We start from the raw sequence: 27,729 nt of genomic DNA, 5'->3' as shown, positions 1-27,729 counted from the left end.
CTTTTCCATTGTCCCCCCAGTTTCTCCTACTTATACTCTCCCTGCCTAGGCTCTTCAGCAGCCCCTCACCAAGGTCCTTTTTCCTAAACAGTTGCTTTCTCAGAAGCTCCCTGGCTGCAGGTGTTTGGATTGACTTTCTCTAGGATCTTCCATTTCTGATCTGCAATAATTCTGTTCACACACGGTTAGTCCATTTGTTCTGTGTCTGCTCTGTTCTCTTGCCATTCCTTTGTCACTTCTGTACGTCCTGGTTTAGCTTTTCTCACTCTGGGAGCCCTTTCTGCTAGTCTTCAGCCAGTTCTGTTTAATCTTCATAGAACTTAGAATCTTCAGCGGAGCCCTGCTGAGCACTTTTGGTGCATTTCTAGGGGACAAAGCCTCGGACACTGGCAACCTTTAGGACCAGGGGTCTGTGGTTAGTGAGGCCTCCGGAGATGGGTGAGAGGAGGGAACCTAGAGAATCATGGACAGTGGAGAACCAGTGAGGGGAGATTGAGCAGGAGACTCCCCAGGAGTGGAGCCGGGCCTGGCAAGCCTGGAGGGAAGAACTGAAGTTTGTGTTTCCACATACATGCATCTCTGTGCCTTAGGGTCCAGCAGTTCAGGGATAGTGGGTGTTTTGGGAATGTCTGCTAATTTCTCTCAGGTGTCTTTGGTGATGCTCTTAGTCACCAAATTTGGCTGACTTCTTAGTTTCAGTGTTTGCTGGAAGGGAAACAGCATATTGAGTAGTCACGTGTCAGGAGTGGAGGTCTTCGATGAGAAACGCCCTGGAAGCTGGGGTAGCAGGAGACGGGGACCCAGTGGTCAGCTTATATACCCAGACTGTCACTTCACTTCTCCAGGTGTTTAGTACAATAGCTGATTAAAGAAGTTTAAAAACAACTGGGCCTTGCCTTCTTCCCCACCTGAAATCTAGTCTTTAGGTGATATTTTGGGAAGGAGCATGTGTCCTTTAACTTCCAATGAGAAACAACCTAACAATCTAGTGTATAAAAACATGGGTTTGGGAGTTAGATGTATTTTGTTCAGATTTCTAGTTTTGCTACTTAAATCAGCTGGGCTTGACCTTGTTGATTGACTTGACCTCTCTGAGCCTCAAGTTTCCTCAACTATAATGGTATGTGTGTAGGGGAAGGTGGGTGTTGAAAATATCTACCTCAGGGCTGATGGACTGATCGAAACAATGTTTGTAAAGCTTTACCACAGTGCCTGGCAAGCACTTAATAAATGGCTGTGGTAGTGGTTGTTACATTTATTTTGTGACTTATTCAGAAACTTGATTTCAGTGATTCCTTCCCTCTCAAGAAGAGCATAAGGAAGAATAAGGAAATTATGCTGGAGAAACTCATATTGAGATGGGGACAGACAGAAGAGCCTTGGTATCTAAATCCACCCTAGAGGGAGCGAAACAGGGAAGAGCCTGATGCCTTCTACTTGGTCAGCCAGACTTTACCGCTCTCATCGGCCCAGGGCCGGCATGAGAAGCTGTCAGGTGTGCGGTCTCCTTACGCTGTGTGAGGGGTGAGGGCAGCTGGGTGAGTTCCCATTACACCTGGAGAAGCTGTTGCCAACCTCATACCATGAAACACCACAGCAGTCAGATCAGGCCCGCTTGTTTTAATTTTATTGCATGCTCTTCCATGTATTTAAGTTACATATGTGTTAAGGTTATTTTAGCACAGAGGGGCATTCCGAAGAGAATTCAGAAAAATATAAGACTGGAGTCTTAATAGCTACCATCTGTGGAGCCCCTGGAGCATTTGTTTCAGGCCCAGTTCTAGTCTCTACCCATGTGCTCTCAGTTCATCGGGGGGCGTCAAGCAGGCAGTTACAGGTCTGCAGAGGAGAAGCACCTGACAAGCTCCTTTGTTCACAGTAGGCTTCTTGCAAGAAGTCACATAGTCTAAGGTGATACCTGGAAGATAACCAGGGATTGGGGAGGAGTAAAAGGCATGTTTCTTCTCTGGCTTCTCCCAGTCCCAAAGCAAACACTCTGTTCCTCCATGTTTAAGGGTTTTAAGAATCACTTGTAGGAATGAGCCAGACAGTGGACCCCCAAAAGAAGAAAACCCTTTGGTTAGCTACAGAAGCATTTGAAAATCATCTTGATTGTCAGCCCAGGTTTGTCCTGGAGTGCAGATGGATTGGACTTGCTCAGTTGTAACCCTTTCCCTGACTGCTTTGCAAAAGACTTCATTCTGGCCTCTGGAGTTTCACCCTGCCGCCCTACTTGGAAGCGACGCTGGATCCAGTTACTTAGACATCAGCCCAAGATGTACTCTGGCTGCCTGGAATTCTCAGCCTCTTCCACACTGATATCCGGCTGATCTCTTAGATTCTTCCCCCACTCTCAGCCACTCCCCTCCTCCCCACTATGAGCCACGCCTCTCTGCAGTGCCCCTCTAGCCACTCATACCCTCTTGGGTCTGACCCTGGTCTCCAGCCCCATGGATGTAGAAGATCTCTAGCTGGTGCCAAGCCGTCTCTGGGCTTCAGGCGATTCTGTAGTCACTTTACAGTCACCTCTCCACTTCTAGGTTTCTTTTGCTCTGGGCCTTGGAAGCCTTCCCTCTGGCCCCAGAAAATGTTGCTGTGTTTTATTCAGTTTGCTTAAGACTTACTTGGTCATTGAGGTCAATCCTGCCCTTCAGGGAAGCTCTGCTTCTTATCTCCATATCCAAGCTCTTGAATGTATAGTGTATGGTGCAATATAGGGTAGTGGTTGAAAATGAGGACTTTGCATATTTGGCTTTGAATCCTAGATCTGTCATCCTGTGTGACCTTGGGCAAATGACAAACTACCTGAAATTCAACTTCATATGTATGAGGATAACATTATCTACCTTGTCAGGGTTATGTGGAATAAGGTATGTAAAGAAAGGCACAGCAGGGTGACTGTTCCATAGCAGAAGCTTGATTGTCATTGGCTTCTAATGGCCCCAGCCTTGTCTCTTTTAAAGCCTTTACTTCTCGTCCATGTAGCTTTCTGACAAAGGTCCTGTGTCTGCTCCCAGAGCAAGTCTAGTTGTCAGGTCATGAGCAGAGATACGAGCATAAATTTCTTGCTCATGTTACCATTCCCTACCCCTACCCCTTCTCGGTGACCTCCAGCTCACAAGGACTCTAATCTACTATGCTGCCATCGCTGAGGAATGATCTAAAATTTCTTTTTTATAATATTAAAAATACCTGAAACACTGTTAGTGAAAATAGAAGACATCAGACCTGCTGTCGCCACAGGAATAAGAAGCACTGGAAGTGTATGTGAGCTGGTGGCACAACAGGTGTGAAGGAGGCACAGCAGGCAGGGACACAGGAGACAAGGAGATGGGCACAGAGGCCACACAATAGTCTAGAGGCAGCAGGGCCCCAGGCTTGTGAAGTTTCCCTCCAAGTTTTTGAATAGTGAGCTTTTGACTGTGAACAAAGCCCCACCCATTTTACAGTCAGTATAGTCATTGTTCTTACAAGGGTTTATGTGATGTTTTGACAAGAATGGAGACATCGGATGTGACTCCTGGGTTTGAATCCCTGTTGGCCACTTCCTAACTATAACCTCTTAAGCTAAGTCTGTGCCTCTGCCACTTCAGCTGTGAGGGGTGGAAAATAGCGCATGGCTTGCAATATTGTTATGAGCGTTTGTGATGATGTTTTAAAAACACTCAATTCAGTATGGGCACTCAGGAAACGGTTTATTATGAAGACCCAGGGTCTAGTTAGTGCTTGAAGAGCTGGGCTTTTTTGATCCTACTCTGACTCAAGATAATGACACTTGAAGTGGAATCACAGAAGAGATGACTTGGGGTGGGGAAGCAAAATGGAAGAGATCACCAGGTTGTGGAAGAGACTGAAAGTCTGTGAAAGGCAGATATGGGGACAAAGGTGGTCTTGCTAGGATGGTGTCTTAAGGAGCAGAAGCAGAGACATAGGCTCTGGTTTACCATCAGATCCCCAGAATGAAGGAAATAGGGCAGGAGGGTGTCTGTGGGGGACATGGTGTGTCTAAGTGGAAAGGACACAAGGTTCAGGGGCCATGAACCCCTATGTGAATCTTAGATGTCCTTTTTTCAGGCTGGGTGACTTTGGGCACATTTGTCTCCATGCTTCAGTCCCCTCATCTTTAAAAGTGGTCAGTACTATCACCACCTCCCTTACAGGGCTGAAGGGACAACATACGTGAAAATGCTGTCTAAATTGAGCGCTATATAATACTTGTTGGGTGGTGGTTTAGGAGAGCTTTCCTGGAGTGGGTGGGTCATAGAATTGCAGGAGTTCACAGATAAGAGCCTCCCACATTTCCAGCAGGAAACAGTAAAGCAGCATTTCTCACCAAATGCTGTCTTTCACTGTGCCAATATTTGGTCAGGTTTTTGTTTTGGTTTAAGAAGGAAAAGCAGTGTGCTGAGAAAGGGCATAAGTTTTGGAGTCCCATGGATTAGGTTTGAATCTTGTTTTCACCATTGCCAACGTTGAGATGGTCAGATTACTTATCGTCTCTGAACTTTGCTTTCTTAACAGGCCCCTTCGAGTGGCTATTGGGAATGAATGAGACAGCTCAAGTGAAACATCTCAGTGCCTAGTGCCTCCCTAGTAAGTGCCCAATAAATATTAGTCCCCTTTCTTTCATTTCTTTTCCCTTTAGGAAGCAGCTAGTTTACTCAGTTTAAAAGGGACTCAGTTGTCCACGCCTTAGTGTGAACAAGTAATATCAGAATTCCCTTCTTGTCTAGGGTGAGATTGGTTGTCCTAAGGAGTGTGAATGTGAGTGAGGAAGAATCATGGGAGAAGGCGGCAGGACTCTACTATGTTGGAGCTGGAGTAGGGGTCCTTTGGTCATCTAGTTGGTGTGGGGGTGAGTGAAGAACACGTGATGTTGAGAGGTGAGTTTGAAGAAAGAAGGTGGGTGCCGAGTGCTAGAGGGAAAAGCCAGTCTAGGGGTTGTGCGGAGTGGAGGACAGGACAATGAGCTATGGATGAGATCAGAGTCCCGCCAGGGGAACCTTAGGAATTGTGACTACAAATCAAAGTTGTGAGAGAAGTCCTGCATTCAGCCAGCTGTCATCTTAACACCTCTGAGAGTTGTGGTCCTCCCAGAAAGGAAGAATATAAAAAGAAAGCAGAAATCTTCAAGATGGAAAGACTTTTTAAGTGTTTTCAGAGCCAAGGAAATGCACAACCTAACCAAGGTATCTGACAGCCTAGGTGGGATTCAAGGTGTCTGAGAAAATGCAGTTGGGTATTGAAGCGCATCAAACTCAGGGATATGAGCTGGTGACCACCTTCTTAGGTCTTAGGTAATGGAGGCCCCATGATAGGGCTTTCAGAGACAACAAATAGGAATTTATGGGTCCCTTATAGAATCCAGTCAGTAGCCCAATCAATGTTTCTGGTTGTTTTACCATCTCAACCATCTGAGAAGGCAACCTCCAAAATATATGTGCAGCATCAATTGTTTCCTTGATAGGTAAGCATCTTTTAACTCTGGAGAACTTAGAATGAAGGATAGGCATGTTTAAGAACATGGAACCTGCAGCACTACTATATTTGCTATAAGGAATCTATGCAGTTTGTTTTTAAATCCTTAACATACGGAGGAGAATTTGCCTTTTAGTTTGATAGGTTTACCTTGTAATACCAAGTAAAGAGTGTTGAATAATTTATTTAGACTTGAATTTTAAGTCAAAATCTCGCCAAGTCTCTGTATTGTTTTGGAACATTTAAAATGATTTGAGATTTGCTGTATTTATGAACATAATCTATTGGCGACATGATAATTAAGTACTTGGGAAAGTTTGTTTTAGTCAGGTAAATGAAGTACTTAAGAAATAAAATATATTAACCTCACATTACTCCTTTGTTTTATAAACAAAATAATAAGGTTTGTAAGCTGAACTTAACAGCTTAGACAAGAACTAGGATTTTGAATATGTAACTTCGAAAACTGAATATAATTCTTAAAGCCAAAGTAATTTCTGGATAGTTATTTCTACACACAAAAGTATCCCTCATGGATATCAAACACCTCCCGGGGAAACTCTGCATATAGTATTACCACAGACCCAGTCACTCATCCTCTCTAGGTAGCAGTCGCTCTCCAGGCACTGGCAGCAGTTAAGATGGCCACCATGGGGCTTCCCTGGTGGCACAGTGGTTGAGAGTCCGCCTGCCGATGCAGGGGACATGGGTTCGTGCCCCAGTCCGGGATGATCCCACATGCTGCGGAGCGGCTGGGCCCGTGAGCCATGGCCGCTGAGCCTGCGCGTCCAGAGCCTGTGCTCCGCAACGGGAGAGGCCACAACAGTGAGAGGCCCGCGTACCACAAAAAAAAAAAAGATGGCCACCATGGGTCAAATCATAGGTGCAGGCGTGGATTTTGAAACTTTTAAAAATTGGTTGGCAACATGTATGATAAACTTTAAAAACAAAAGCTTGGGGCTTCCCTGGCGGTGCAGTGGTTAAGAATCGGCCTGCCAGTGCAGGGGACACAGGTTCAAGCCCTGGCCTGGGAAGATCCCACATGTTGCAGAGCAACTAAGCCCATGCGCCACAACTACTGAGCCTGTGCTCTAGAGCCCGTGAGCCACAACTCCTGAGCCCGCGTGCCACAGCTCCTGAGCCCGCGTGCCTAGAGCCCGTGCTCCGTAACGAGAAGTCACCGCAATGAGAAGCCCGCACACTGAAACGAAGAGTAGCCCCTGCTCGCCGCAACTAGAGAAAGCCTGCATGCAGCAACGAAGACCCAACGCAGCCAAAAAAATAAAAACTAAATAAAAACAAAAGCTTTTGGCTTCTCTGGAAAATTAGAAGATCTGGTAACAGTAAGATCCCATTTCCCATAGGACAGCAGTTGGCCAGAGCTGAGTAGCTGCCACCCCTTTGGGCATGTCCTTCCCATTTGCCGCAGTCACCACTCTTCATTTTGGTACCTAATACCTGGTTTATCTCACCTCTGTGACCTGTCTGGCCCACATTTTTGCACGTGACCCCTGAACTGGAGGTTTTCTGAGGTTCCTAACAGCAGATTGATAGCTGGGGGAAGAGCTCAGGAAAAGTGCAGTCCCTGCCCTCCTCTCTATTCTCATCATCCCCTCTGTCCAGGCTGTCTTTTCCCAGCCACCTGGCCCCAGGGCTGGTTTCAGCCACTAGAGGAAATATGCAAGACATTCCCAGGCTCAGACTTCTGTGTTTGCTGCTCTTGTCTATAACCACACTGGTTCCAGAGATTCTCTTGCCCAGACAGTTTGCCTGGGCTCTGACCTCATGTCTCAGTTCCTGTGAACTTCCTGCTTCCCTTCGTAATTTGACCACAGCCTCACTCTGGTGTGTGAGGGCTCCCAGGCTCTGCTTTGTGAAGCTCCTGTACCTGATTATACCTGGTCTGTCAGGCTTGGTTTTGAATCTTCTGACTCAGACTCCCAAATCCCAACCCCATCTCCACCATCACTGCTCACTCTCTGGGCAGTGTGGTTACTCAGCTGAGGGATGGAAGATTGTTGAAGATTCAGGAGACATGGGAGGTGAGGTTGGAAGTGTTTGCATTTTCAAGAGAAGCATGGAGGCAGAAGCCAATCACAGTTTAAGGAGGCAACCAGTAGAAGGCTTTTTAGGTGAGGGAGGCAACTGAGCATAGTTGTAGGCAGAGGAGAAGGCAGCCGGAGAGAGAATTCAAGGGTGAGAATAAGGCCTCAGAGGAGGCATAGGGTGATAGGATAGGAAATAGCAATAGTTGGTGACTCCCAGGGAGATTCTGAAGCTCAGAAACATCTTAACACCTCAAGAGATGTAGGAGTGGGCACTGTTGGAAGTCTGTAATCCCCTAGAGTGAGGGTTAAGTAAATGATGCTGGAGGTTTGGAGAGTAGAAGGGTGCATGGCCATGGTGTTGGGGCCACAGCCTGGGGCAGGAGAAATTTCCAGCAGTGCAGCCAACAGCCTCTCACAGTATCTGTAGACACAGTAGAAACATCTGAACCAAATGGTCATGAAGCTTGGTGAAAACCAGACCCAGTGAGAGTTGATTAATGGATCCATGTCAGCCTGTACTAGAGGAAAGTCTCCAGTAGTATGTTTTAGGGCTCAGTCTGGGCCTGTGTCTTGTCTGACATTTTTATTGACAACTGACTGAGGCAGCAGGCTCATCAAGTTTGCAGGTGATCGAGGTGGGAGGGGAAGCTAATACTTTGCATGAAAGAGTCAGGATTCAGAACGATTTCAACAGGCTGGAACACTGGGCTGGAACCAACAAGATTAAATTTAACAGGGATAAATGTAGAGTCCTGCACTTAGGTTAAAACAAAATCAATGACATAAATACCCGGTGGCGGGGTGGGCCAAGCTTGACAGCGGTTCATGAAGAAAAGACCTGGGGGTTTAGTTGACTGCAAGCTCAATATGAGTCACCTGTGTGATGCGACTGCTAAAACCTCTAATACAATCACAAACTGCATTAACCGAAAAGGAGCAGCCAGATCAAGGGAGGTACTTACCCCACTGCTTTCTGAGATGGTCAGGCCACCTCTGGAATACTGGGTCCATTCTGAGGTCCGTTTTTTTTTAAGGAGGTCAGTGACAAATGAGAAAATATTTTGGACAAGCAGCCAGCATGGCATTAGGCTGGAATACTGCCAGAAACTTTCCAGAAATTCTATGGTGCTGAGGTTCTGGGATGAAGGGCAGGAGTGACCCCAGGCAAAGACAGTTGTATCTGGAGCACTCTTCTGGTACTTGGGAGAAAATAGGGGGACCTACTTCTCACTTCCTGTGGGTAACCAGAGGCATTGACCTGTGAATTTCATCCCAGGATTTCCTGAAGTCGGGCGATTAGGGGTTACCGAGAAGGGGTCTAGGATGGGGATCAGTGTGGGAGTGGGTAGAAAAATGGGGCAGTGTGGTAGGAAGGAATCTGCAAATTTGGACCTCAAGCACCACCTCCCCAGCGCCCTCCCCCAGGACACGTAGTCCCCACTTCGGTCAGAGCGTGGCGCCCTCACTCCATGTGGGGATCCTGAGTCAACAGCAGGAGCCCAGTGGCCGGCCAGGCTGCGGCTGCACTTCTCACACTCCCCACTGCAGGGAGCCCACGGGGCCACTCGGCTTAGGTGCGGCTGGCCTGGGACTCCTGGGTGGCAAGGAGACTCACAGCACAAACACACATGGAATTCAGGTGTGTCTCCTATTACAGCCAAGCATTCCTGCCTGAGCTACTGTGCACGTGGCCTCTTGTCTGCCCTGGCACGGAGCCCAGGGTGCAGAGGGCTGCTCCTATGGCAGGAGGGTTCCCTGGCACCGAGAGCTCCATTTCTGTGGGGTCATGGACCAACCCGAATCCCCTGCCCCTGGCTGGCTGAATGACTGTCACCAGTTTACCTAAACTAAGTTCTGTTTGTCTTGGGTTCCTTAACTGTTTGAAGTAGAATAACACTGCCAAGTTCATAGAGTTGTTAGGATTGAAAGAGTCATCTAGGGCAATGATTCTGAACTGATAACAGGAATCACCAGAGGAGCTTGTAGAAAGTGCAGATTTGTGGCTCCACCACCAGTCATTTAGTAGTTCTGGATGGAGCTCAGGAATCTTTTTTAACCAGCTCCCCAGGTGATTCTGATGTCCATGGCCCTCTGACCACATTTTGAGAAACTGACCTAGGACATACAAGACTACCTAGTATGCATCAGTTCTGTTTCTCAGAGCACACATGAAGAACAGTGTGGCGATCAAGAGTACACAGGCTTGTTCTTCAGATAACTGTAGCCAAGATGTTTGGAGGAGGACGATGGGTCTGGAGATGGGGACACAATATTTAAGCCCAAGATGGGTGTTTTGAGACTTGGGGAGGTTGGATGTACTGAGGGCCATAAAGGAATTGGGATGCTGGCACCAGGGATGGGGATACTGGTGGGGTGATGGGGGTATGTTGGTGCATTGGAGTGCTGAGTGTAATGTGTTGTTGAAGGAAATAGGGGCAGAGTGTACTGGGAGGGGAAGGAGCTGAGAGGATGGGTTGGAGTACACTGGCGTCTTCTTGAGGGGCTGGAGATGAAGGTTTGTTATATCATGATGGGGCCATGAAGATGAAGTGGTGGAGACTGCGATGCTCAGTGAAGCCCCACGGGGGCAGCCGTGCTTTGTGTTTTGTGGTGAGACATTGAGCCCATGCTTCTGACTATTCTCTTTTTTGGTGTAAGGCGGGGGGGGGATGCTCCTTAAGCTTCTGGGGGAACTTTCCTGGTCCCAGAGGGTATAGGTGAAGAGTGTGTGTGTGTGTGTGTGTGTGTGAGAGAGAGAGAGAGAGAGAGAGAGAGTGTGTGTGTGTGAATGGGGAGGGGAAGGCAAGCTTATGCACTGAGATTTTAAAAAGTCCTTTTCTGGATTTCCTCACTGACTTGAGGAGAGGGAGTCAGTTTCCAGGATTCCTCTCCCCTACCTTCACATACAAAATAACGTTTGACCTTCCTGGTTTCTCTTGGGGCTCAACTCTCCAAAAGCTGGCACTCTTGTCAGCTCATGAGCATGAGCATGTGGATGTCTGCTAACTGAAAACACCTTCCAGAAACTCTGAAGATCTTCCCGGAGGAACATTCTAGAAAGAATCCTCAAATTTCAAATCCTTGAAAACTGGAATTGGAAGAGAATTTAGGTGCCATCTGATGCAGTCTCCCTCAGTTTGGTTCTGGGGAGGACCTTGTGAGGACACCCTGCTTTCTAAGCCTTTGGGGATCCCAGAGCCTGGTGTGGATGACAAGACTCATACATTACCTAGGGAAAAGGGAGACTCAGTAGAGTCAGGTAGGGGTTTGTGGGTTCTGCCAGTAAACACCTAGGAGGTCAGAGCTAGGTGAGTACCTACGGAAGGCTCCCTAGAGCAGGGCAGCTGGAGCTGCACCTTAAAATGGGTAGAATTATTTTTAGTTAACTTTTGTTCTGACTATGATTTTATGAAAATGAAGGAAACAAAAACACTGGAATGAGAGGGTGAGGCGTTTTCATCTGTCTGCAGGGGAGCAAAGCTATAGAGGCCTGAATCCATCTGAGGTTTGGAGGACAGTAGAGAGACCAGCTTCGTTAGAGGGCTGGAACCACTGTCAGGGCAGAGTAAGTGAGGAGAGAGGGGTGTGGCTGTGGTGGGAGGGGTGAGGTGGAAGACAGAGGAAAGAAGCTCAGGGTTGGGCTCACAGTAGGGACGGTGAGGGTTGAGGCTTGAGCAAATGAGAGCACCCAGGAGACAGGAGAAAAGAGGGTTCCAGGGACAAGTGTGAACATACATCCAGAGAAGCACTTCCCAAGTAAGCAGGAGTGGAACCCAGAGAGTGGAGGTCATTGAAATGGAGAGAACACAGGAGGGGCAGTCACCAGCTCGAACTCTGAAGAGTTGTTTGGTATAGGAGGCGGGGGTGAGGACCCAGTGAAGGTCATTAGAGTTGGTGATTAAGAGGTCAGCAGAATAGTAGGGGTTAAAGAGTGAGTTGGTGGAGAAGAAATGAGGCAGCAAGTGTAGACCATTGTAGGTTATCCTTTGAGAAATACACAGAGGGCTGGAGATGGGTTATAGTTTGAAAAAGAAGCCACAGCAAAGCTTTGTTAGCCTGGAGGAAAGGAGCAAATCTGTGGACAGAGGACAGGGGAGAAGGAGCTGTTGGAGAGGAAGAGATTGAGCAGACACTGGGAAGAGCCAAGTTATAGACAGGAAAGTAAGGGAAGGGAGCCAGGGCCTAGAAGAGGTCAAAGCCGCAGATGAGAAGAAAGGGGTGAAGTCGTAGAGCTCTGGTTGGACCCAGACTTTGACCTCCTAAAGTAGGCTCCTTCAAGTAAGGGTGGCCAGGGTGGGACTGGGCTGGAGGGATACAGCGGAAGGGGTGGAATCAAAGGAGTGGTCTGGACATCTGACATATTGCCCAGCAGACCTGGGAAGCAGAAGATCCGGGCTTGGGTTTCTCTTGGGTCAGGTCTGACGCTCTGCTTCTGGGAGCAGGATGGGGCAAGCAAGCCATGGTGCGACCAGATTACAACAGTTTCAGGAGCCTAGAGGCCAGAACACTACGAAGGCAGGGAGGGGCCTTGCTGGGGAAGAGAGGAACAGCTGCCAGAGCAGGCCTGGGAAGGCTTGATTGAACAGTGCAGGGCCATGCAGTGTAGGGGGGCCAAGAGCCTGAGTTTAACTGTGAAGGATTATCATTGTTACTCTTTTTAAGTATCTGAGGTAGGATTTGAGTGGAGAAAAAGAACATAAGGAGATGCAGAAAGGGAGCATTGCTTTGTGCCAAACACTGTTTTAGATTAACTGATTTGATCCTCACAGGACCGTCCGTGAATTAGGTAGCTGCTATTATTATTATTTTACATATGAGATCAAGGTTCAGAGAGGGGAAGTAACTTAGCTGAGGTCACACAGCCAGTTGGTGTCAGAGTTAAGTATTTGAATGTTTTTTCTGTTTCCAAAGCGTATGCTTTCTGCTATGCCTTTTTATCACTACTTACTAGGTAAGTGACCTTGAAAAAATTACTTAATTTCTTCCTCACTTTCCTCATCTGAAAAGTGGGGATAATAGTAATGCTAGCTCATAGATTTTTGTGAGGATTAAGTAAATATATGTAAGGGACCTAAAACAGTGTCTAGTACATAGAAGGTTTTACTTAGGGGATGCTGCCCTTATTATTATTATTATTTCTCATTGATCCTCATAGCCTCTAGCCAGAAGCTAAGGACTTTGAGGAAGTTGAAAGAAGGTCTTGGAACATACTGGTAATTTAGAGATGATCTAGTAGTTGGGAGGAAGGTGAGAGAACAGTATACAACCAGTGGTTCTCAACCAGGGATATTTTTGTTGATGTGGCCGGCAGGAGCTACTGGTTTTTGGTGGGCAGGAGCCAGGAGTGGTAACAGTGGTCAGTCATGTCCCAGTTGATAATGTGCAGGAGAAACTCAGCTAGAAAGGATGCTTGGGATTTAACTCCTCAGAAGAGTAGCAATCCCAGAGATTGGAGCAGCTTGAGCAAATGTCGGGAGGAGCTTGAAGACCTGTCTGGCTGGGAAGAATTAGACTCTGTTGGAGGCAAGTGTTCCTGGAGGGAAGAGCAGGCTTAGGGCTGCAGAGGAGGCTGGGAGCACATCCCAGAAGGTCAAACTGAGAGCTCTAGACACTGAGCAGAGAAATGGAGACCTGTGGGGTTCTGGATGAGGGCATGGCATATTTAGGAAGACCACTCATGCAGTCAGGGAAGACACTGGGTGAGGGGGACAATCTGGACCAAACCCTGGAGGAAAGGCACATGAGTTGGACTGGGTTTGGGGTTAAAATGTGCAGATAAGCGGCAATACTAAGGGACATTTGAAGGGAAACTCCCAGTGTGAAGATTCATGAATTGAGAGTGGGCTGGGCCTGATCTAGCAGGCACATGACCTGAGAGGAAATTCTGGGAGATGTGGGCTGGTTTGGAACTCAAGGTGATCACAGTGAATTTAATGTAGTGATGGGGAATCTGGGAGGAGATATCTGGTGAGGAATTGGGGATGCCAGTTGGAAGTTGAACTGAAGTACCGATTTGGGAGTCATTAATCCAAATCTACTGAGTACACTCAATACACATATAAAAGGGGGGCCCTTTGAGGGTCTTTCCTATGGGGTTGCTAGCTGAATTTGAAGTCTTGCTTGTAGATAAGTTGGTCATGGGAGAGAGTGTGGAGGGGAAAGCACTGAAAACCTTCAGACTGAGCCTGGGCCCCTTCTGTAGATAAGAAGAGTTGCTGGGAGAGAATCAGAGAGGTTGGAGAACTAGGAGAGGGCAGAGAGCTTCCAGAAGAGCATCACCAGCGCCAGGTAACCCAGAGAATAGGCCTAGGGATTGGCTGCTTCCAGAACAAGTGACTCCAGGACAGCAGCAGGGTGGAAGCCAGAGACAGGCAGGGGAGCCACTGCAGGAAGGAGGCAGTGGGTGAAGGTGGCTTGTGGGTTGGAGAAACTTGGGAGTTCAAGGAAAGAGGGAGACAATTGAGGTTCCCAAGGCAGGTTGAAAAGGGTGTATATGAGAGAGAGGAAACATTGAGGCTGATGGAAGGGATGGAGTAGGAGAAGAAGTTCTTCACTTAGGTAAGGGGTTCCCAAGGAACCATCCCCTCCTTAGGTACAAAGTAGTAGATTTCTCCAGGCTTCATTCTCTGGCCTTTCTCTGCCCCACCCGCCTTCTTAACCCCCAGTTTAGGCTGTTGTTTCCTCTGCCTCCCTCAGGGAACACAGAGAAAAACAGATAGCCCGTGTCCTGTAACTATCCTGATTTATCTGGCTTTCCTACCCTGCCCTCCATACTCAGTGATTCTCAACTCCTGTGCCCTCAGCCTTCCCTTTCCCAGGATAAAGTTCAGTTCCTGTAAGGTGACTTGACTGTAGAGTTTTTTCCTGTTTGCCATCCTCAGTGCATATGGGCTTTTCAGAAAGCTTGTGGACCACCCTGTGCCCTTCTCCCCCACTACCCCACCCACCCATTGTCTTCTCCTACTCATATTCAGGCAGGACTTACCTTTTTTAGTCTGTTGCTTTGATCACAGTCCCTTCTGGGAAGCGGTTCCCTGATCCCTCCCCCACCAGCTCCCTGGTCTCTTTGAGTCTGTCACCAGAGTTAGGAATCAGCAGAGGATGTTGAAAACTCCTCTCCTCGAGGAATCCTCCTCCAATTGGGCTCATTCAATTCTTATTGCTCCTTTCCTCTGTCGATTTTGAGGGCCCACTTAGATAACTTTGCAGATAAAAAGTAGCACGTGCTCTGGCATCTTACTGTTTTGGAACTATTCTGCTTCTGTTGCATTGTAATATTTCAGAAGACAACTAGAGATCACCTAGTTCAGGGATTTCAAAGAATATTTTAAACTTTAGAACCTTCAATTCTGAACACACACACACACACACACACACACACACACACGGATAAAAGCAGAAGTGCTGTGGCTGAAGCTTGCTCTCCTTTGCTCCCATCCTTGCCCACAGCAGCTTGGATGCTCCTGAGCCCCTAGAGCTCTACAGAATACATTCTGATGCCTTCATTTACAGGTGAGGAAAATGAGGCCCAGAGATATGAAGAGACTTGCCCAGAGTCACACAGCAAGGGCAAAAACTCAGGGTTTCCCGATATCCCTCCCAGTTCTGGCATTCTAGGACTTGTTAACTTCTAGCCAAGCTGTCCCTCTAGTGTTCTTTTGTGTACCTCGTCATTGTCATTCATTCATTTAGATGTTTATTGAGCACCTACTATGCGATGTGTACAGAGTAGGCCCTCAGGACTGTTAGGTAGCAGTCCTGTGAGTTGGTGGAAGCAAAAGCAGACACTGCCCTCATACGGCCTTCAGTCTAGTGGTGGGGACAGAAAAACTGCATCTGTGAAAAGTGCCATAAAGGAGAGATCAACGGTTTGATAAGGTGGGCTTATAAGTGGGATGTCAGTCCTTTTGGGCTGTTAGAACAAAACACATAGACTGAGTAGCTTATAAACAATAGAAATTTATTTCTCATAGTTTCAGAGGCTGGCGAGTCCAAGATCAAGGCACCAGCAGATTTAGTATCTGGTGAGGGCCTGCTTCCTTGTTCATAGATCACCATCTTCTCACTGGGTCCTCACAGGGCAGAAGAGACAAGGGAGCTCACTGGAGTCCCTCTCATAAGGGCACTAATTGCCTCCCAAAGGCCCCACCTCCAAATACTATCACATTGGGGATTAGGTTTCAACACATGAATGGGGGCAGGCACAAACATTCGGTCTATAGCATGAGGGATTTAACCTAGTTAGGAAGTGACCTGGAGCCAAGAGCTAAAGGTAAACTGGGAGAACAGAGGAGAGAAAAGTGTTGCAGGTGGAGGGAGCAGCATATGCAAAGCCCTGCGGCAGGAGGGAGCAGAGTGGGATGAGGAATGAGAGGAGGCCAGTATGGCTGGAGCATAGGGAGTAGGACCATGGCTGGGCAGGCACGCAGCAGGTGTGTACAAGACGGGGCTGTGCAGACTGTTGAGGAGCGCTGGGGCTTTATTCTGGAATTAGATTTGTGTTTCAGAAAGATGTCTCCAGTTCCAAAAGGTAACTGAATGCCTTGTCCCCAACCCTGTCCCAGCTGGGTTGCTTTCATTCCATCACCTTCTGTCTGCTTTTCTGACATCAATCACATGCTGCTTGGGGTGTTCTTAGCAGGGCTTGTTTCCACTCTTTATGGCATATGCATTTTGGCTCTAAGGTATATGTGTGCAGTGTAGTGTGTGAATATACTGCGACTGTATCATTTATTCATTCAATAAATGTTAAGTTATTGAGTGCCACTAAGAGCCAGGTACCATTTGATTATCATTATGGGCAACAACAAGCTGGGTGAGAGCGTGTCCTAGTGTGTGATGTTGTGTCATGTGTGGGTGCTTGTGTGTGATTGTGTTGACCGTGTGCTCTAAATGATGGTTACTACGGGTGGCTGTGTTATCATATGGCTGTTGTTGTATGTCTCCCCTTGAGGTCCTTGTGTGTGACTGTCATTGTGGGTGTTATGTGTAACTCAGTGTAACAACAGTGGGTGTGCCTGAGGTTGTGGGTGTGTTGTTGTGCAGTGTGAATATAGGACTGTCAGTGTGTGGCACGCATGTCCTGTACAGGTGAGGCTCGGTGTGTGATGTGTCTGTGTGTCAGTGGGGGGCACGGGAGACCCCCATCTCCTGCTGTAAATCTGGAGGAGAATGAGCTTCCCCAGACTGTTGGAGGCACTCTCCGTGGCCCCTGGGATGATCAATGCAGGGAATAGAGCCTCCACCTGGCGCGACCCTGGGATGTTGGGGAGCTGGAGCCGCCCCCGCTGGCGCTGGAGGGGAAAGGGGTGATGGGGGCGACTAGGCGGGTCTGGGCTGGCCAGACGGGCCAGATTAATAAAGAGGGACCCGGGGGAGGGAAGGCCAGGGCGGTGGCGGCTGCAGCAGGAGGCAGCTGAGATGAAAGTGGCCCGACTGGCGAGCAGGCAGGTGGCCTCTCCCCTGCCCTGTCAGCACTTTTTAATGTCCCCTTGGTTAGAGTGTGTGGGAGGAGTAGGGCGAGGGAAGCTGGAGCTCACCTTTCCCAGGCCCTGGGGGAGGGGGCTGGGGCAGCCACGAGGTGGGGTTGCTTTTGGTGGGGTGGGAGGAATGCGGTCATAGGTGTAGCTGAGAGGAAGAGCCTGGCTCATGCCCCATCCCTGTCCCCTGAAAACTTACCTTAACTCAGGCTATCCAGGGGTGGCAGGATTAGGAAGCAGCTGGAGAAACAGAAAACGAGAAAGGGAGGTAGAAGGGGGTGACTGTGTGTGAGAATGTGGGCACAGCACATGCAGGTTACTGTCAGGCCAGGCAAAGGTGGGGTGTGTGTGTGAAATTGAACCTGCCTATGTAAATGAGCGTGAGGCTGTGTTCATGAGAACGTGTGAAAGACCAAGACCCTATGTGTTTGTGTTTGCTCAGCTCTCTGCAGTTGGCAATTTAAATTTTTAAACAGGGGGCTCTCGTCCTGGCTTGGCCTGTTGCTGGTGTGTGGTGTTGGGCGGGTCATTTAACCTCCCTGAGCTCTGTTGCTTCATCTCTAAAGTAAGGATAAGGGTATCTGTTTCACAGGATGATTATGGGGCTTAAGTAGACCAAAATACATTTTCAACTGTAAATCTCCCTATAAACGTTTGGTATCGTTAATAACTACACATGGGGTGTGTTGGGTGACTGTGTGTGAAGGTGTGGGTGTGTCCGGAGGCCTGAGCGTCTTTGTGTATCAGCCATAGTGGGTGCATCGGTGAGAGAACAAGCATCATAGTAAGTGTGAACTTTATTTGCAATAAGTTTGTTGTGCGAGTGAGTATACAGGTGTTGGAAGTGAATTTGGTAGTTGTCATAAAATATACGAAAATATCTGTGTGGATCCAAGTGTAGGGAGTGTGAGTGTCTGTGTGTGACTGTGAATGTGTGTTTTTGTCTTTGGGTGTCTGCGTCATTGCGTATATCTGTTTGCAGTAGATGATTTTGTGTCTCAGGGTGTATCTGAGTTAGTTGCCCTGGCACCTGAGATGTACGCGTGCATCTTGGAGCGTATACTGGCCGTGTGGGGGATGTGTGGGGATGGGTTTGTGTGTCTGTGTTTCTCTGGGTGTGTGTCCCAATGCCAGTGTGGTTGAATGTGCCTTTGTCTCGGTCGTGTGAGTGTGATGGCGGTATGTGGTGCCTTGGTGTGGCTGTGTATGACAGTGTGTGTGCATGCGTGCGTGCGTGTGAGTGTGTGTTTGGTGAGCGGCTCTGCTGCCTTAAGCACCTTTCGAATACATTGGCCACAGCTCATTGAATCCTTTAACAATCTGACTCTGCTCTTCCTTCCCCGTTTTTTCTAATTCAGTTCCTCTTATTACAAAAATAAAAAATAAAGCGCTGCCCCTTTCCAGTGGCTGGCCCCGCGGAGCCCCTGCCTCGGGACCAGCCTCGTTTCACTCCATTTCGGAGAAAACGGGAAGTCGGTGATTTTAAAAAATATTTTCTACTTTATTTGGGATTTAATGTTCTTACAGAATCCTGCTGCCTCTCTCTGTTCCCCCTCCCCATCCACCCCCAGCCCCACATACAAGAGGCGTAATGGCCCATTCAGCATATTAGGGGAGCCGAGCATGTGCTCGCGCGCACGCGCCTGTGTGTGTGTATGCACACACACACTCTTGGATAAAAACACACAGAGACCCACGGCAGACACACATAGGAATACACAGCAGCTCAAACATAGACATGAATTCAAACACTCTGTCCTAATACTCAAACACCACACAAAGACAGAGACCCAGACACAATCACACTCTGATGGGAAACACAAAAGCAGGAGCACTGTTGGGGGAGACCCTGCGGAGACATGGAGAGAAACAGACAGGCAGAGAGGGGAGGAAAGAAAGAGACATGTTCCCAGTGACAGGTCAGAAGCAACTTTTATGCTATAAAGGAACATGAGTAGAGTAGTTCAAGGAAATGAGAGGGGGTTGATCATCCCTGGGCCAGGCATTGCCCCTTTTGTACAAGGGGATACTGTATGGTCGAGAAGTAATTACTCAAGGTCATGACGGGAGTCAAGCCTAGATGTGGGGACAGAAATAAGAATCCTGTGCCACTTCCCTGCGCCCTACTATCAGGGTCCCAGGGCAGTAAAATATATAACTGTGTGTATGCGTGTGTGTGTGTAAGATGTGCTTTTGTACAGGACTAACTTAAGTGCCACATACATATTAGGCTCAACAGATGTTTGCAGAGGCTGGCAGGGCCCGGATGTGGCTGTGTGGGTCTTTAAATGTATATTTGAGAACCTGTGTGTGCACACACATGGGAGCATCCATTGTGGTGTATAAGCCTGTGTAAGTGTGGCTATGTGTGGCTGTGTCTATGCATAGACTGTAAATCCCATAGGGGCAGGAACCATGTATCCTCTCTGTATCTCCATCACCTAAGAAAGGGCCTGGCACATAGTAGGTACTCAGTAAATATTCGTTCAAGAACGAATGAATGAACAAAGTCACTCTGGGAGCTCAGATAGCTTAGGGAGGGCCTGATCGTCACAGGTAGAGACCATGAGCAGCCCAGCCTCTGGGCAGGACCTGGGAAGAGGGGAGATGGTGCACCATGAGATGGTGGGGTGGGAACTCTGGCAGTCTCTCCCTGCTGCTGTCTCTCTTGTTAGGAGATGTGGGCCCTCTGGTCAGTGCTTTGTCCAGAGTGATGAGTTTCAAGAGTTATTTTAGACTATCCTGTGGTAAAAAAAAAAAAAAAGAAATGAACTATCCATTAAAAAAATATGGGATAGGTGAGGAAGAGACGGGCAGAAGTGGACAGAAGTTCAAGATGGATGATGGACAGACAGACATATTGAGTAAACACACAAACTCATTAATAGATTTATTTATAGACAGACCAAAAGACAAATAGAGACACAGATAAATTGGTGTACAGATAGACACACAGACTGACATGGATAGTCATGTAGGCAGACAGTCTCCAGGAGTGACTGACAGACCAACAGACAGGCAGACCAATCGATAGACAGCTAGATGGACAGCTGATTGCACAGAGAAGATGGATGTATAGCTCAGCATGTAGAATAGGCCTACCCAATAGCCATGCCCCACATTCTGTCCTCCCTTCTTGCTAGCGGAACCCATTCTTTTGTTTGGTATTTGGAGACCAAGTGCTTTGGGGAAGGTTGAACCTCTCCCTTGCCCCAGAGGTGAGTCTTAGTTGGTCCAGGAAAATCCTGGTAATTCCATTCCCCTCGCTGGAGATTGATTTACAAGTGGATATGTGGTACAATTCTGACCACTGAAATGTGGGAGGAAGTCTCTTAAGGAGACTTTGGGGAAATTTTACCTCAAATTTATAAAAGGACCGATGGAAGAGATGTGCCCTCTTCTCTCCTTCTGGATTTTGGACTTTCCTACATGAAGATGTAATGTGCTGAGTTGCTGCAGCCTTTTTGAAACCCTGAGGTTCCTCTGAGTTAAAAGCTGACGTGCCAGGGATGGTAGAGGACAGCTGTGAAAATCTGGGTGCCAAATGATGCCCCTGGGCCACATTGACCAATTTAGGAATCTCTCTGTCCCCAAACTTCTTGTTATGTGAGATAATACTTTTCTTACTACCTAAGCCACTTTTTTTTTCCAGTTTAAATACTTCAATGTGTATTTTCTAAAAAAAATAAGGATGCTGTCTTACATAGTCATATGCAATCATGTAGATCAGAAAATTAACATAGATCTAATTCTACCACGTAATCCACAGATCCATTCAAACCTCGCCCATTGGTACTATAATATCCTTGATACCTTTTTTCCCCTTCTGGTTCAGAATCCCCTCCAGAGTCACAATTGCATTTAATTGTCATGTTTCTGTAGTTGCCTTCCATCTGGAACAGGTCTTCAGTCTTTCTTTGTCTTTCATGTCCTACATAATCTTCAAGAATACAGAATAGGGTTTTTTTTAGGAGTATCTCTCAATTGGGGTTTATCTGATGTTTCCTCATGTTATGCATTTTTTGGCAAGAATGATGCTGTGTTCCTCTCTGCATTATATCAAGAGGCACATGACCTTGATTTGTCCCAATATTCTTTTTTTTTAACATCTTTATTGGAGTATAATTGCTTTACAATGGTGTGTTAGTTTCTGCTATATAACAAAGTGAATCAGCTATACGTATAAATATATCCCCATATCTCCTCCCTCTTGCGTCTCCCTCCCACCTTTCCTATCCCACCCCTCTAGGTAGACACAAAGCACCGAGCTGATCTCCCTGTTATGCGGCTGCCTCCCACTAGCTATCTATTTCACATTTGGTAGTGTATATATGTCCATGCCACTCTCTCAGTTCGTCCCAGCTTACCCTTCCCCCTCCCTGTGTCCTCAAGTCCATTCTCTACATCTGCGTCATTATTCCTGTCCTGCCCCTCTGTTCTTCAGAACCTTTTTTTTTCTTAGATTCCATATATATGTGTTAGCATACGGTATTTGTTTTTCTCTTTCTGACTTCACTCTGTATGACAGTCTCTAGGTCCATCCACCTTACTACAAATAACTCAATTTCTTTTTTTTCATGGCTGAGTAATATTCCATTGTGTATATGTGTCACATCTTTATCCATTCATCTGTTGATGGACACTTAGATTTCTTCCATGTCCTGGCTATTGTAAATAGAGCTGCAGTGAACATTGTACATGACTCTTTGAATTATGGTTTTCTCGGGGTATATGCCCAGTAGTGGGCTTGCTGGGTCATATGGTAGTTCTATTTTTAGTTTTTTAAGGAACCTCCATACTGTTCTCCATAGTGGCTGTATCAATTTACATTCCCACCAACAGTGCAAGAGGGTTCCCTTTTCTCCACACCCTCTCCAGCATTTATTGTCTGTAGATTTTTTGATGATGGCCATTCTGACCGGTGTGAGGTGACACCTCACTGTAGTTTTGATTTGCATTTCTCTAATGATTAGTGATGTTGAGCATCCTTTCATGCGTTTGTTGGCAATCTGTATATCTTCTTTGGAGAAATGTCTATTTAGGTCTTCTGCCCATTTTTGGATGGGGTTGTTTGTTTTTTTGATATTGAGCTGCATGAGCTGCTTGTAAATTTTGGAGATTAAACCTTTGTCATTTGCTTCATCTGCAAATATTTTCTCCCATTCTGAAGGTTGTCTTTTCATCTTGTTTATGGTTTCCTTTGCTGTGCAAAAGCTTTGAAGTTTCATTAGGTCCCATTTGTTTATTTTTGTTTTTATTTCCATTTCTCTAGGAGGTGGATCCAAAAGGATCCTGCTGTGATTTATGTCATAGAGTATTCTGCCTATGTTTTCCTCTAACAGTTTGATAGTTTCTGGCCTTACATTTAGGTCTTTAATCCATTTTGAGCTTATTTTTGTGTATGGCGTTAGGGGGTGTTCTAATCTCATACTTTGACATGTACCTGTCCAATTTCCCCAGCACCACTTATTGAAGAGGCTGTCTTTTCTCCACTGTATATTCTTGCCTCCTTTATCAAAGATAAGGTGACCATATGTGCATGGGTTTATCTCTGGGCTTTCTATCCTGGTCTGTTGATCTATATTTCTGTTTTTGTGCCAGTACCATACTGTCTTGATTACTGTAGCTTTGTAGTATAGTCTAAAGTCAGGGAGCTTGATTCCTCCAGCTCCATTTTTCGTTCTCAAGGTTGCTTTGGCTATTCGGGGTCTTTTGTGTTTCCATACAAATTGTGAAAATTTTTGTTCCATTTCTGTACCTAAGCCACTTTTGGTAGGATCATCTGTCACTTGCAGCCAAAAGCATCCTAATGCTACCCAAATCAACTGACAAATTGGCAGACAGACAGATCAAAAACAGGTAGAAAAACAAATAGGCAGATGGACAAAGACAGACAGGTAGTCAAACCTAGGACATGTAGATATCTGGCTAGTTAGACAAATTTAAAAGCAAAAAGAAATGGGTAACTGAATGGATGGATAGATAGAGATGGACAGAGAGATAAACAGACAAACTGGGCAGCAGACAGTTGGGAAGACAATCAGACTCTGACCCCAGTGTTTATGTTTATCACCTGTTAGATGACTACTTACTTCTATTAACTATGTAATGTTCATTTTGGGGAAAAATTCTCTCTGTCTCTCCGTCCCCTCCCTCCCTCCCTCTCCCCTGACCTTCTCTCCCATCTCTTCCCTCTCCCCTCTGTCTCTCTTTCTCTCCCTCTTTCCCTCTTTTCCTGTCTTCTCCTTCCCTTTTTCCTATGTCCTCCCCCTCTGCTTTCTTCCTGTGCCTTACTTGCTTCTGTCTTTAAGTGTCCCCATACTCACAGCTGACTCTCTGCCTCTCATGAGAAGGCATGTTACCTGTGGAACAGAGGCTGCCTCTGAGCAAGGCTTGGATTGGGGACAGTGAAGGAGCATGGGAACCATGGAAGGCAGAGAACCTCCTTTTACTCCCACCCTACCCTCGGCAGCCCCAGGCAGCAGCTAAGTCCTGGCCTAGGGTTCTTTTCCTGACCGCCACTCCCCTCTTCCTCCCTGCTCCCTGCCAGAGATTCCAAGAACCTGGGGTTAGGCCTTTGAAGTCTTCCTCTGAGATCTGTTCACTTTGAAGGCTTGAGGGAAGGGAGCAGACTCAGGACTTGCTTTTTTGTTAAGGGGCAAGGAAACGGTGGCAAATATAGACGCAACAAGGGAAGGGAGGTCCACCAAGCTCCTCAATCCAAACCTCAGTTCTCTCCACCTTTTGTGTCCATCTCAGTCATTGGCCACTTTCTGAATATCCTTTGAGTCTCTTATTTCAACAAATAATTCTTGAGCTCCTGTGGCGTACAAGGTGCTACCTGGTGCTGTGGGAGACAAATGGGAAAGAAGGTAAGTCCCTCTATTGGAGGCATCTTCTGTTTTTCTTCTTCCCCTTATGTGTATCTCTCTTTGGGTGTCTCTGTCTTTCTCTTAGTCAGTAGATCAAGAAATAATCATAAAGGAGCCACTATCTGCCATGCATTCCATCTCTCTCTCCTCTAACTCTGCCCTCTTTCCACACCACACCCACCTGCACTCTCGGGGTCCAGTGCCCACTTTGGCTACAGCAAGTGGAGCAGGCACTTTCCAAGAACAGAAGACACAGGGGATTGATGACTCTGTGGCGGCCTGCTTCTCCTTTCTCCCAGGATAACCAGTCTGTCAGCGGACCGGGGAGAGGGGAGATGACTTCACAGGGATGCAGGGGGTGGGTGGTCCCCAGGGTATTCCTTTTCCTCATCTTTGTCCTTCATCTCCTGCTGCCTAATTATTTTTTCTGAAGCATTACTCTGAGCAAGTACTCCATTGACCAAGACGATTCAGCATGGCATTCAGAGCTCTTCACAACGGGCCCCAACCTACCCCTTCCAACACCCTCACTCCCACCCCCCATAAGCCCTTCAGGACTGGCCACCTTCCTTGACAGGCCCACAGTTTCCTGCTTCTCCACCAACCACATTCCACATCTTTTAAAGCCACACTCAGATGTCACCTATTTGAGGAAACCTTCCCTGATCGCCCCCTGAAAGAGGCTCCAGCTCAGACCACAGGCACCAAATACACCCTTGTATACACGCACACTGACCTCCAACTACAGATGTTGACAACATCATCTAGACATTTCACCACCATGTCTTGTGCTTTCTACCCTGCTCTGGTCAAAGTCCAGGCTCCTCCAGGCTCATGGATGGCCCATCCCCAAGACCTTTCATATTCTTGGTCCCACTCTTGCCAGACAGGCCCTGATATGATTTTTGGGTTATGGCCCTTGACCTGTTCCCTCAGCCTTCCTCATTATCTGCCCAGACAGTGACCTTTCCTTCCTCCTCCCCTCCACTGCCCTTCCTCCTCCTCTTCCTTCTCAACGTCAACAAGCTTCCTTGAGAGCCTACTATGTGAGCTCATTCCACACCCCCAGGGTGTGTAGATCTGGAGCCAGACTGCCTGGGTTGTAATTCTGCTTCTACCTCTTCCTAGCTGTGTGACCTCAGGCAAATTACTTAACTTCTCTGTGCCACATTTCCTCATCTGCAAGATGAGATTAATAATGGTACCTGCGTCACAGGATTGTTGAGAGGATTGATTTGGTATGAGTAGGGTGCTTAGAACAGTCCCTGACACATGGTACTATAACAGTGAGAGTTCTGCTTCTCATTTTATTCTGCTTCTGACTCTAGGGATTCAGAATTCTCAAGTATAGAGGAGGAGAACTGTAAACTACTGAGCAGCCCCTGTGTGCTGAGTGTCTTACATGCGGTGTCTCAATTAAAACAAACAAAAAAACCTCGTGAGATGGGATTGTCACCACATCTGTTTAACGAACAATGAGGGTTTAGGTAGCTGAAGTGACTTGCGAGAGGCCTCACAACCAAGACAGGGAAGATTCAGGAGTTGAACTCAGATTTAGTTGATTCCAAAGCTGTGCCTTTTCCAAGACACTGGGCCGTTTCTTTAATTTGAGGATCAAGAGTTTAGGATTTGGAATTAGCAATTCAAGGATATGAGGTCTCAGGGTGCTGGTACTTTGGGGGTCCACATTACCTTGACTGAGAGCGGTTGGAGTATGAGTAACTTGTTTTCAGAGTGGTTATAGTGTGTGACATGGGAGTGCAACCTCACTGCCATACATCCGCACCCTCTGCCTTCTGAAATCCATGCTCTGGCCTCACACTATGGTTTGGGGGTTTCCGGGGGGTGAAGGTCAGGTGAGTACTGGAGGACAGTAAGAGTCACCAAATTAATGACTTGCCTGGGGTCAGGAAGTGCAGGGCTACCTGGAGATGAATTATCTGGTTAAGAAGCCATGACCACGTGGATCAATGGAGAGAGAGGGTTTTGTCACTTATTGCCCTGCGTTTAAAGAGCTGCACCCCTCGGGCTGGGGCTCATGAAGACTGTTGCTTTTTTTTTGCGGTACGCGGGCCTCTCACTGTTGTGGCCTCTCCCATTGCGGAGCACAGGCTCCGGACGCGCAGGCTCAGCGGCCATGGCTCACGGGCCCAGCTGCTCCACGGCATGTGGGATCTTCCCGGACCAGGGCACGAATCCGTGTCCCCTGCATCAGCAGGCGGACCCTCAACCACTGCGCCACCAGGGAAGCCCAAGACTGTTGCTTTTCTCCAGTAGTTCCCTAGCCCTGGATCACTGAGTCCTCAGGGAGCCTAGCTGGGGAGACATAAGTACTGAGGGCTTCCCCAGGAAGCAGATTCTGAGATAGAGATTAGTGCTCAGAGTGTCATCAGGAAGCTCTTGGGATCAAAACCTGTGGAAGGAGAGGAAGGAATCAGGATTGGGCAGAGCCCAGCCCTTTGGGTCACTCTGAGGCTAGAATGGCCCTTCAGTTTTTCCCCAAGTTGGGGCCAGAGGTTTCATACCCCTGTGTTGGTGGGTCATGGAATGCAAGTAGCCCCAGAAATGGGTGTGACCTTAGGCTGGGCAGCTCTCTTCAACTGAGGCCATTCCCCCATGGGAGCTGAAAGCTGAAGACTGTCTGCTAGCCTCCCAGCAACTGGGGTAAGTCCTTCATTGAAGGGAATCGGACAGCACATTATAGTGTCCACCAAGGCACCTACCTGAGCTGGGGAGGGCGGGGCACTCACAGTGAAGTAAGGCTTCTGTGTATGAGACAATGCCTGAGCTTTGAGAAGAATGAGTAGGGGTTACAAGGCAAAAAAAAAAAAAAAAAAAAAAAGTCGGGAAGGGGAACATGTAGGGAAAGGGGAGTTTCTGGTTGAAAGAACAGCATGGGGACTTCCCTGGAAGTCCAGTGGTTAAGACTTCACCTTTCAATGCAGGAGGTGTGGGTTTGATACCTGGTCGGGGAGCTAGGATCCCACATGCCTCGCGGCCAAAAAAACAAAACATAAAACAGAAGCAATATTGTAACAAATTCAATAAAGACTTTAGAAATGGTCCACATCAAAAAAATTAAAAAATAAATAAATTAAAAAAAAAAGGAACAGCATGTACTAAAACCCAGAGGCAAAGTTGACACAGGAGATTAGGCAGGGCTCAGATCTGAAGGTCTGCACTACTGTGCTAAAGAATTTGAGTTTTTGTATTAAGGGGATGGGGAGCCTTTAAGGATTTTAGGACAGTGTGTAGCATAATTAAAATTTGCATTTTAGAATAATCTTGGCATGCCACTTATTAGCTGTGTTACTAAAAAGTGACCTAACCTCTCTGTGCCTCAATTCCCTCATCTGTAGAATGGGGTTAATGATAGTGCCTGCCTCTTGGAGTTGTTGTAAGAATGCAGTGAGATAGTATGGGTAGAATTGTCATGTAGCAATCCTTGGTGAAGATTAACTGTTGTTATAGCTATTATAGGCTGGATTGGGATGGGCAGAGACCAGTAGAAAGAGCAGTGAGATGACTACTGCAGGTATTCAAGAAAGATGTGGTAAGGGCACAACTAGGACAACGGCAGCAGAGATGGAAAAGGAGAAGCCAGTTTAAAAGCTTCTGAAAGGTAAAATTCACAGGACTTAGTGATTGCTTGGATGAAAAGAGGTGATAAAAAAGATGGCATTCACAATGACTCCCAGGTTTCTGGTTGGGTGACTGATTCTGGGAACACAAATGGATTCATGGGGAGGGTGGTAAGTTTGTTGTAGATGATTTGAAATTGAGATTCTTAAGGAATCCAGCTGGAGATGCTGGTCAGTTGTTCAGAGCTAAGCTCTGAGAAAGGCTGGATGG

The 27,729-nt window shown here is 47.2% G+C and overlaps 1 protein-coding gene across 1 annotated transcript in view; it reads left to right on the top strand.

Annotated features, from left to right (window-relative positions):
• HIF1AN (hypoxia inducible factor 1 subunit alpha inhibitor) overlaps positions 1 to 27,729 on the top strand; it is a 40,680-nt gene extending 12,951 nt beyond the window's left edge. The window contains exon 8 of the mRNA XM_067709692.1: positions 1 to 27,729. This exon is cut by the window's left edge and continues 4,366 nt beyond it. The gene's annotated coding sequence lies outside the window, so the exon portion shown is untranslated.

This window comes from Pseudorca crassidens, chromosome 16 (genome assembly GCF_039906515.1).
Source record: "Pseudorca crassidens isolate mPseCra1 chromosome 16, mPseCra1.hap1, whole genome shotgun sequence".
NCBI classification, from domain to species: domain Eukaryota; kingdom Metazoa; phylum Chordata; class Mammalia; order Artiodactyla; family Delphinidae; genus Pseudorca; species Pseudorca crassidens.
This window is presented reverse-complemented; position numbering and strand designations above follow the sequence as displayed.